We start from the raw sequence: 12,128 nt of genomic DNA, 5'->3' as shown, positions 1-12,128 counted from the left end.
CTTTGGAAGTAATCCATGTGTTCTTTGTTTTACATGTTCTTTGTCCATTGTCCCTGAACAGCCTCCACCAGCCTTAGATCTGCAATATATCCCAAATTCCACAAATTAAGATGAGCAGTATTCCAGTATCAATAGTCCTTCATGCTGATGCCTCACACACACACACACACACACACACACACACACACACACACACACACACACACATACGCACACACACACACACACACACACACACACACACACACACACACACACACACACACACACACAGGAAGGGACTTCACATATGAAGAGAGATTGGAAAGGTTACATCTACCAATATTGAAAGAAAGGAAAGAATATATGAAGCATATAAGGGAGTGAAGAAAGTGGACCAGAATGACCCAATGGTTTAGGATACACATGATACTTGAGGACATGGAAAGAGGCTGAAGAAGAGTGCTTTTAGAAGAGACATCAAAATGTATAGTTTCCCTCATGGAAGTATTGATGTATGGAACAGTCTGGATGAGGATATAGTAAATGAAGAAAGTATACATGGATTCAAGGCTAACTTGGATATTAAAAGATATGGAGATGGGACAGCATGAACATAGCTCTTTTCCAATAAAGCATAATGAGGTAAATACTCACAAGCCTCAGAGCAGCCCAGCCTCACCATGCTACAAACAGCAATACATCTATCCACTTCAGACTATGTATGTGTGAATCACTGAGTGAGAGAGAAAAGCAAAGATAGAAAGCCTTCAAAAACAGCCATTTCTTTGCCAACAGGAGACACACAAGCCTCTGGGCAGCCTGGTCTTTGCTGACACATGCTGATCCATTTGCTCACTTATTTCAGACTGTGTGTGTGTGTGTGTGTGTGTGTGTGTGTGTGTGTGTGAGGGAGTGAGAAATGTGGAGAAAGAAAGCCTTCAAATAGTCATTTGTGTGTGTGAGTGACTGAATGAGTGAGTGAGAGGGAGGAAGGGACACAGAGATCATTCAAAGAGTAATGTGTGTGTGTGTGTGTGTGTGTGTGTGTGTGTGTGTGTGTGTGTGTGTGTGTGTGTGTGTGTGTGTGAGAGGATATGATAAGTGATAAGTAGAGATAAAATGGGAGGAAGAGATAGTGTGTATGTGTATGAGTGTATGATACATATTCCCTCCTTAACAAGGATTACGCTGCCAATAAGGGAGGCATTTTCCCTTCCCTCCCCCCCACACACACACAGCAATGGTAATGAGTGTGGTGCTTGCCTCTCTGAAATTACAATGTTTACTGGCAACACTACAGTGCCTATGGGTATGTCTCCCTCCCTCACACTGACTAAGGTTCTCTCCCTCTCTCCTTCCCTTCCTTCCCCAGATTATGATACTTGGGAGTGTCTTCTTTCTCTCTCACTCATATTATAATGCTTACTACCAAAACCACAGTGTGTAGGAGTGCGATGTTTCTCTCTTTCACACACACTAATGACTCTTACCTGCCTCTTTTCTCTACCTCAGCCACTCTCTACTCAAGCATTCACTGTAGCAGTAGCAGTAGTAGTAGTAGTAGTAGTAGTAGTAGTAGTAGTAGTAGTAGTAGTAGTAGTAGTAGTGTAGTAGTATTCCCTGCATTGAAAGGTTACAACAAGGGTAACATTAGCCAGTCTTCCATGATCAGTAATCAGGATAGGATAAGAAGTAATGGGTTCACATTTGATCAAAGTTAGATATAAGAATGAGACAGGAAGGAATTGGTTGTCAAACAGAGTGGTGGATGACTGGGATATACTGGAATGAACTCAGTAATCAGGTTGTTAGTGCTGAGTCAACAGGGAGTTGTAAAAAGATAGTGTACTAAACGCGTTCCCTTGAAATATGTATTTTCTTTACGTTTCTAGTCTGAATCAGTCAGCAAGACCTGTTGACTGACTTGACCCTCCCATTTTCATGCTAACAGAGACAGTGACATCACCACCTTGATGTCTGCCCACTCACTGCAACATCGAGGAAAGCAAACAGCTGTCCACACACTACTACACACACACCCAGTCCCCCAGGTTAGCACATGCAGTCATCCTAACATCTACACACAGACACAGACACTCCTCCTCTGTACAACTAAATTCAAATCCATGAAGTATATATTTATTTTGCAAATTAACACGTAACACACAAACACAAGTAATAAGAAACATTTGACACCTAAACATTCCTGTTTAAGAACAAATTGGTTCACAAACCATGAACAAATTGGTTCACAAACAGATTTTTCAAAAACTTTTTGCATCAGTTCACGAACAACGTTTCAGTGTGCAAACACACAAACACTCCACAAGACCAGGTGCCAACTGGTCCTCTTGATTAGGAGCTGTAATAAATGCATGCATCCATCATCCTATTGTAACTTGCAGGTGATTATCATACACTGGCAAGTGTCTTAGGCATCAGGTTATACCTTGTCACTGATTTCAAGGTCAGTTACCTTCCCAGCTGTTTGAGGGAAGGTTAGACCTGAGTCCACCTACCCACTCCCACCTCCAGTAGATTGTATATCTTCATAATTAGCCTGCCACTTCTTATTTTAATTTTCAGGATGACTTGAAAGATGATTCAAGATTTGAAACATGATTCAAAATCTCATCTTACACATCTTATAAGACAAGCTCATAAGATGTGAGGTTGTCAAGAATCCCTGGATCACAGACACACAAAAAGCACAAAAGTCCCTGCTTTACACAGATTTGTATGCTCCAATATTTCCCATCCAGCCAATGCATGCTTGATGTTCTGTGGCAGGGAGGTGGGCAAGTCACTGTCGCCGCAGATGGCATGGAGGCACCTTACCACACCTCCCACCACCTTCTCAATTCCAAAGCTCCCTATTGTTTTCATTTCCTCACTGATGTCACTGAAATTCTGTTAAAGTTATCAAAAGACTCAGTGTGCTTTAAACATCTCATCTTTAAACATGTACAATGTTATTTACTGAAAAAAAAGGAAGAAAATTAAGTATCTACCATCACCCCATTTCAATTTATTTTTATTTTTATTATATATATATATATATATATATATATATATATATATATATATATATATATATATATATATATATATATATATATATATATATATATATGTTTTTTTTTTTTCGAGATTTCAGATTGTGCTGAAACAATGTAGAAAACTGTCAAAATGTGTTTTACCTGTTATCCCACAATTTCTTTCCTACAATGATTAAAACCAATTTGCAGGTGGGAATAACACTGAAGTAACACTAGCACTGGATGACACTGAAACAAGATTAGCGTTTTCGTCTAAAGGCTGGCTAGCTTAAATTTAGATTAATTCATTTTCATTAAATTTCACTTAGCATCCGAAATGATTCAAGGTGAGGATCAGGATTTTGTCCACTTCCTCCATTCTGGCTAGTAACACACACCACAGCACCGGAAGCGGCAAGATATGGCCATGACACTCTGCCTCCCTCCTGACCCCGGCAGTGTTGTTATGTACTCTTGTCTAGTCTTGACTCAGGGACTGTTCTTATTATTTTCTTTATTGTTCTTTTTACTTCTGCATCACAACCATAAAATGAAAATACATATTAAACCAAGTTATTTTAGATGTTCAATAGCCATATGAACATTGTCAGAAATGGTGAAAACTGTAGTACATTAAAAGAGGTTTGTACTGTACAGCCTTTGAGACTGGATTAATTAGTTTTAGATTTTTGTTTTTCCTTTGCGTGTGGCTATTCTAATTACTGCCATATGTTCGTGTGTTTTGATTCGTAATCTGTAGATGATAAACATGTATTTATTAATGTGGCAGCCTCTCTCTCTCTCTCTCTCTCTCTCTCTCTCTCTCTCTCTCTCTCTCTCTCTCTCTCTCTCTCTCTCTCTCTCTCTCTCTCTCTTACTGGGTTTAATTCCAAGTCAGGACCAACGTTGCTTCTCTCAACCTTTTCCACTCCTCCCTGTCATCTGTCAGTCTATTTCACGCCACCCCAGAGAGAGAGAGAGAGAGAGAGAGAGAGAGAGAGAGAGAGAGAGAGAGAGAGTTTCATATAATTTCATATAAGGTCAATAAGCAATATGCAAATATATAATTATTCTATTTGAGATCAATCTGGGTTTAGGAATAGTATACTAAGAAAAATCAATCTCCAGCTCACCTTTCACCTGATACACAGTTTATTTTCTTCTTTATCTATATGCACATGTATATTATGCACATGTGGACATGATCTCGTCCACCCATGTGTCCACCCTGAAAACTGCTTCCCATCTCTCAAGTCTTGTCCACCCAAGTTGAAAAATACTGTATAAACTGATTTGTATGACAACAGTGTAAAATACATTGTTGTACAGAGGGTTCCATACTTGATGGCCTTATTTTTTTTTAGCTAGAGCGACATGTCACCTCAAGGCATTTCAGTAGGAAATATCAGTGACCAGAAGGTCGTGATGCGTCAGTTAAGCCACACCTCTTCTCTCAACCCCACTCCATATCCAACACCCCATCTCCACTCCCTCCTTGTTTCTTCATTTCTCAAAGCTCCCCCTCCCTATCTCCTCTAAGACCCCACCTCTCTCTCTCTCTCTCTCTCTCTCTCTCTCTCTCTCTCTCTCTCTCTCTCTCTCTCTCTCTCTCTCTCTCTCTCTCTCTCTCTCTCTCTCTCTCTCATAACTTAATCATAATATGCATTAACAATTATTATTTTATGCCTTGTGTTATGTGTTACGCAGATTTTCTATAAAATAAAGAGTGTTACTTTTCATTTTTATTGTAACACACACACATAAGTAATATGCAATATTGCATATTGTAAAACACACACACACACACACACACACACACACACACACACACACACACACTGAAATTTCACAAATGCGTACCTATATCCAAGCGTCTCTGATTGAATATTTAAAAACAATATACCCACGGGATCGGTCAAAAACTATCCACCTCCTTCTATACTGACGAATATGTAAATTTTTTAAATACATAATGTGATGAGTTAATAATAATGGCCTAAAGCTTCAATAGAACAAAGTCAAATGAACGATTAAATCTAAACTATGAAGTGACTCAATCCTTATGTGTTTCATATTTTTAAGTAATGGTTCAAAACTATGAATAATAGTTCTTTTTTGAGACTGGAATTAATCCATCACTATTTTCTTTTCCTTTGTCTTACATGCAACGCTTCACTCAAGGACATTTAAAATCAGCTGGGACTCTCTCTCTCTCTCTCTCTCTCTCTCTCTCTCTCTCTCTCTCTCTCTCTCTCTCTCTCTCTCTCTCTCTCTCTCTCTCTCTCTCTCTCTCTCTCTAAGTATCCAGGCCAACATCGTAGATAATTCTAAATGAACTAATAAACAAAAAACATTATAACCGTACCAGCCAACATTTTTTTTTATATCAACAAGTATAACAAATGAAAACCACTTGTTTTTCAGCCAAACCTATAAGACAGAAAACTGTACCAGGAACACGTTTATAAAGAATGAAATCTTACCAGAACACACTTTGAAGGAATAAAATCGTACCCCAGAACCACATTTCCTCAAGTATTTCATTCACATCAGACGCCAGCGGAGGAGCAACATTATAAAATTATATCTCTTTATGTCTCTCTCGTTTGTCTCTTACCTGCGTGTCTTTCGATAAGATTTTTCAAAATTTCCTTTCAAGTTATGGAGCATCCATATTTCTTTGACTTCTTTTTCTCATTCCTTTCATCATATCATCTCCCTTTCCACAGCGCGTTTGCAATCTCTACCCCCTTCTCTCTCTCTCTCTCTCTCTCTCTCTCTCTCTCTCTCTCTCTCTCTCTCTCTCTCTCTCTCTCTCTCTCTCTCTCTCTCTCTCTCTCTCTCTCTCTCTCTCTCTGTCTCTGTCTCTGTCTCTGTCTCTGTCTCTGTTTCTCTGTCTCTCTCTCTCTCTGACTTCAATCACTTTTTTTTTACTCTCCTGTCCATTTCATAGCATACCACCAAAGCAAGAGAGAGAGAGAGAGAGAGAGAGAGAGAGAGAGAGAGAGAGAGAGAGAGAGAGAGAGAGAGAGAGAGAGAGAGAGAGAGAGAGAGAGAGAGAGAGAGAGAGAGAGAGAGAGAGAGAGAGTGAGAGGGGAGAAGGGAGTATGAGTCTTGAAGGCTGAGATAGAAGTGGTAAAAGAGAGGTCATCTGCAGTTTGCATTCCATCATCTGTCCCTCTTTCCTTTTCCGCTTCCCAGCCTTCTGCCCCTCTCTCACAGTACGGTGGCTATGCATGGAACCATCAGCTACACAACGTGGTACTGACTTGCGACTCGTGTGTAGCGTATCAGCGTCTTCTGTGGCGAGGCATTCCAGGTCTGGCCTTGTTTTGGTATGTTTCGTATTTGTTACCTTCATCTTTATTAACTATATTTTGATTTACCATTGTTCTCGTTTTAAAAAGTTATGCACTCTCTCTCTCTCTCCCTCTCTCTCTCTCTCTCTCTCTCTCTCTCTCTCTGGGAATCATAGGGGAAGAAAAATGGTCAATGAGAGAAATCCAGTAAATTTGATGTTAATGATAATGATGCGGTGATATTATATTGACGTAATGGAGGAGGATGAGACGTGATAGGACCAGCAATGAGTAGGGTATGATTATACTGGTGATTATAAGTGACAGATAGGACGATAGGAGTTGTGACAGGAAACAGATGAGGGGAAAGTGAGGGATGGTGATGGGCGCTGACGGGGGGGGGGGGTTGATAAGTGGGGCTAGATTTGAAAGCAGTGATGCATGTGATGGCGCAGCGAGAGAGGAATGGTGGAGAATGGCAATGGTGGTGAAAGAGATAGTGAGGAGTGTGCTTCATGGTGAGAGATGGTGACGGTTGTAGTGGTTATAAGGTGGTGATGAGAGTGATGAGTGTTGAAGGTGATGGTGATGAGATAGTGAAAACACACACACACACACACACACACACAGGCGATTGGTTCTTTCACACAGATCATTATCGTTGTTTTCGAAATCTGGAATTAAAGAAGAAGATTGGTTTGCAGGAAGAGGAAGAGGAAATAGAGGAATAGAGCGAAGGTTTGTCCTCTAGGGAAGATGAATGAGATGGAAACAAATGAGAGAGAGAGAGAGAGAGAGAGAGAGAGAGAGAGAGAGAGAGAGAGAGAGAGAGAGAGAGAGAGAGAGAGAGAGAGAGAGAGAGAGAGAGAGAGAGAGAGAGAGAGAGAGGCAGAAATAATTAAGTAAACACAAGACAAAACAATGAGAATAAAAGGATGAAAACGTTCAGGACAAAACAGGAAACTTTTGTAATTGGAAATGCCAAGAAGAAAAGACAGTAATTGTAACTCCTGCGCAAGTTAAGTTTACGTACAAGATGGCGACGGGGAAAAAAAAGAAAAAAAAAGAAAAAAAAGAACGATATGAGAACAGGAGATGTACGAATGTGGGAAATAAATAAAGAAAATCTGAACGAATGAAGAGCAGTCAAAAAGAAAAAAAAATGTGAAACACGATATTGAAAGACGAAATTGAAGGTGGTGCCGTGACGCAAAATTGGACAACAGAAAAACAAAGAGAAATTTATAGTCAAAGGAAGTGACAGAATGAGACGCTAAAGAAAAAACAGGGAGCGAGGATTAGAGGACGCTTGTAACTTTGGTGAATTGGAGTAAGAGAGGAAGCAGTGAGGCGAAAGTGAGGGGAATGAGGGGAGAGGAGAGCAAGGCAGCCATTAATCTACAGACAATAGAAGCGTCGCGGCCTTGGATTAATTACAGTTGTCCTCTGTGTGTGGCTGACGGTCCACTTAGAGTGCGTGTGTGTGTGTGAGTGAGAGAGAGAGAGACAGAGAGCTGGTATACATAAATCCACATAATCCATACGGGCTGCAATAATCTCATCGTCTTAACTTCCAACATCCTTCCTGCTTTATGACTGAAGGAAGGCGAGTGAAAGGAGGGAAGGGAAGGGGAGGGAGGCCTTACATGAACATCTCATTTTCAAGAAACAACAAAGGGAAAGAAAGATTGAAATAACCCCGAAATTGCCTTTGAAAGAGAAAGAGAGAGAGAGAGAGAGAGAGAGAGAGAGAGAGAGAGAGAGAGAGAGAGAGAGAGAGAGAGAGAGAGAGAGAGAGAGAGTATGTGTGTGTGTGTGTTTGTGTGTGTGTGTGTTTGTGTGTGTGTGTGTGTGTGTCCAGCATAAACCAACTCGGTTCAACAATAACACGAAGAAAACTTGTGTCATTTGGGTGGAAACTAAATTATGTCCAGAAACGAGGCGTCTGTCCTGCTCTTTCTGCGCAGTTCCCCTTCTGCATGCGGGCGGTCGAAAGCCTTTCCCCCTTCAAGGTATTTCCACTCATGAGTATAAAGTTAATAGCTTGTAGTTTGAGAGCAGAAGCCACCCTCCTGAATTTTAGCCATAGGACTTTTATTGAAACATTTGTTCAAGGGGTAATCCACCGTGGCATTATTATTGTTTTTTTACTGGTTATGACACATGTCCAGTATAGAAACAGCTGTGTTCCATCTGTCTGTATGTCTGTTTTCTAATAGTGTGCCTCCATAGTGTTCACAGTCATGCAATATAACTGAACAGGAAGACCATCTTACTGCATATCAGAGTTTTCTAATAGTGTGCCTCCATAGTGTTCACAGTCATGCAATATAACTGAACAGGAAGACCATCTTACTGCATATCAGAGTTTTCTAATAGTGTGCCTCCATAGTGTTCACAGTCATGCAATATAACTGAACAGGAAGACCATCTTACTGCATATCAGAGGGTGGATGAAAAGTGTATTCCCTGAATGTATCAATGGAAGGTAAATAATGTACAGACCTTTATACATTGAAGATTAAAGGAATACAGAAACAGGTGTCTGCCTCGCAAATGTGGAGCGTTGTCTGATGGAACAGGTTAAGTTAAGACTGAAGTGAGGTGGCAATGTTCTGATGAAAGGGCAACAGAACACTCATTATTGTTGTTTTAGCAGTAGAAAACCGGCAACAGAGCAACAGTTTTGATTAACATGTATGTCTTAGGTTAGTTAAGGTTAAGTTACATTAGATTAGCTCAACAGAAACAACTTTCAAAAATAGACAAGTATTTGGAATCCACTCCACAGATGGGATATTACACGCCTCTTAGCAAACTGTAATTAGATTCTTTCTCGTTCACCTTTGAAATGCTGATTTTCTGAGGCTATTGTTGGTTACCTAGCAGTGAATTAAAGCAGCAGTAGCAGTTCTTATCTCTTTTCTCTTTCTGATACAAAAAATCTACACAGTTTCTCTACACTGCATGGGACTTCATTTTTTTTCTGATAGCCTTGGGACATTGGATATGGGAGCTTTCATCTCTACTACTACTACTACTACTACTACTACTACTACTACTACTACTTTTCTAACTAATCTTTCTCCCCTTACCACTCTTCGTTCCCTTCTCCTTCCCTTCCTTGTCCTCTTCCTCGTCCTCTCCTTAAGCAGTCTTATCGTCCGTGTCGTCCTCTTCGTCTTCGCCTCCTCCACGCGGTGCATGCCTTCCCAATATCAGTCACAGCGCTGACCTCGATAATTAATGGCCACGGTCGCTTCATCCATCACCCACACCACCACCGCAATCGCTTTATATTAATGGCTGTGGTTACTCGCTATCACTTTAGACATTTACCATGATCATGAATCTGTCATTTAGAGGAATATTCGTGCATTTGTGTGTATATGCAGGGGCGACTAGGAATTATCATGGTGCTGGTGTTATTTTCTCGTGTGTGTGTGTGTGTGTGTGTGTGTGTGACAGACGATTAAAAAGAGTAAATATAGGGTGTTGATACATTGTGGTAGTAGTATTAAGTTGTGGTGGTAGTGGTGGTGATGGCGACAGTAGTGGTTAAAGATGTTATTGGCAATGATGCTAGGATTTGTGGTTGTGACTCCGTGTGTGTTGCCAATAGTGAATAACAAGGAGAAAGCATGAGAGGAGGATACTTAACAGCAAACATAAGGAAAGGCAGAGAAATCAACGCTCGAGTATTTTTGAACGGAACTCCGGAGTTGTGTGACTGTGACTGCGTGCACCAATAAAGGGACATGCACGAGCAAGCACAGACAAGGTCACTTACACACACACACACACACACACACACACACACACACACACACACACACACACACACGTATTGTAAATAAAAAAAGTTCTTTTTCATGGCGTCGCAAGTTTCAGTCATATGCATGCTAACGAGTACATAAACCTTGCCTCTCCCTTCGCATCCCTTTCTCCATCCTCGCCTTTTCTTTCACCTCTCCCCTTCTCTCGCTCTCCTTCTCCTACTCCAGAGCTTCTCGTCTTGGACCCTTCTCGTCTCGCAGCCCTTCCCCTCACCGCCTTCTAATTCTCATTATAACAGGAGCAAGTTTCACAGAAAGTCGCAGTTTCACTTCCAATTTGTTTCTTGAGACTAAGAGTAACCTACACATTACCTTCCTTTGCACCTTCTCCTCTTTCTCCTCCTCCTTTTTCTTTTCCTTCTTTCCTCCCTCCCTCTCTTCTCTTTTTCTCGTATTACTTGCATTTTGAGCTTCTCTTTTCCTTGCTCTCCTTTCCTTACTACTGAATTTTCCATACTTTTTGATCACTTGGAAGTAGTTGCGGGAATTAGAGCCAAGGGGAAGCGCATCTGAGAAGACGTGTGTGATAAGAGAAAGCAAAACGAACTCGTGGTGAGGGAAGAGAGATGAAAAAAAATGCAAGACAAGTACGGAGAGGAGAAAGCGAGAGCCGGAAGAAGGGGAGAAGTTGATAACCTTTTGAGTTTCCTTTGATGCAGTGAGGGAAGTGAAGGATGATTTCATAGTAGGACGATGCAAGGTTATAATCAGCTGTTACTGTAAGAAATCAATGGGAATAATGTCTGTGAGAAAGGAAATTATGTGACTAGGAAGTAACTTAATCATCCCCCTCTCTCTCTCTCTCTCTCTCTCTCTAACCCTATGTCGTGTTTATGCCACTCGCTGTTTAATTACTATTTTTCAATAAGTGTGAGGGACGAGAAGGAAGGTGCATGACAGACAGTTTTGCTAATGTTTCCAGTCCTTCGCTCTCTTCCCCTCGCTGGCTTCTCTTTCTCACCCTCCCCTCTCACTCTCGCTCTTCTCCATTTCTTCCTGCTTCGTTTCTATCTAAATGAACTTGTTTCCTCATTATGGCAGCGCCCAGGGATATCAACTAATTTGGTTGGTTGATGTGTAATGAGCTTTTTGTTCGTGAGTGGTTAGCTGACGTACCGCTCCGCGACTTCCAGATTGGGCAGACACGCAGGCATAACTTGGTGCTGATTGGACGATAACGATAACGGCATTACTAACGGAAGAATATAGAGAGGGAAAATTTGAAGAGAAGATTAAACGGAAGGACGGGAAAAGCAGGAAGGTCCGAAAAACAAGTATAAAGTGCAGAGAGCAGAGAAGAGAACAGCAACAAAGAGGTGAGGAAAAAAAGAAGGAAGGAGGGAGGGACTGAGTGATTAGCTGAACGAGGGATTAAAAAAGAAAAAGTTGACTGATGTGATGCGAGTCGTTTGTTCCCTACTGACCTTCACAACCGTTGACCTAATTAGAGACGCATCGTATGTCCGGATGTGGAGGAGAAAAGGAATTTGATTTTGTTAATTACTGTGATGTATATTTGTACACATTGTACATATACTTTTCTAACATGAGGTTATGCTTCACACACACACACAGGAAAAAAACGGAGCTTACTATCACTTAATGAATATAAACAAGGTGTAGCTTGTTTACATGTGATACAGTGCTATGTATTGTATCTAAGCATATCATTGTTAAATTGTGTAATCTGACTAATATGTAGAATCTGTGCTTGGTGTTCGCTCTTTATATGGTTTAATCTTTCTACTTTACCTATCAGCACTGACAATTTCTCCCTGCTGAAGGTTAACCTGCATTCATCATGTTCCTAAAAAGGGTGACCTCTCCAATCCCACGAACTACCACTCTGAATCCTTCCTCAGTCTGTAGATTCTTAAGGATCTGTTTGCTCACGATGAATGGCATGAATGGCGAGCCAGTGATGATCATCCGGCTCTCCGCAATGAATCTTGTTTAATCTCTTTTAGGAGTTC

At 40.9% G+C, this 12,128-nt stretch overlaps 1 long non-coding RNA gene across 1 annotated transcript in view; it reads left to right on the top strand.

Moving 5' to 3' along the window:
• Positions 1–10,980: 10,980 nt before the first annotated feature.
• Positions 10,981–12,128, top strand: part of LOC135100267 (uncharacterized) — a 4,096-nt gene continuing 2,948 nt past the window's right edge. The window contains exon 1 of the long non-coding RNA XR_010268560.1: positions 10,981–11,471. This is a non-coding gene — a long non-coding RNA (uncharacterized LOC135100267). The remainder of the gene's footprint in view (positions 11,472–12,128) is intronic.

The sequence above is a fragment of the Scylla paramamosain genome, chromosome 5 (genome assembly GCF_035594125.1).
Source record: "Scylla paramamosain isolate STU-SP2022 chromosome 5, ASM3559412v1, whole genome shotgun sequence".
Classification (NCBI taxonomy): Eukaryota; Metazoa; Arthropoda; class Malacostraca; order Decapoda; family Portunidae; genus Scylla; species Scylla paramamosain.
Note: the sequence above shows the minus strand (reverse complement) of the source record. Positions and strands in the feature narration are given on the sequence as shown.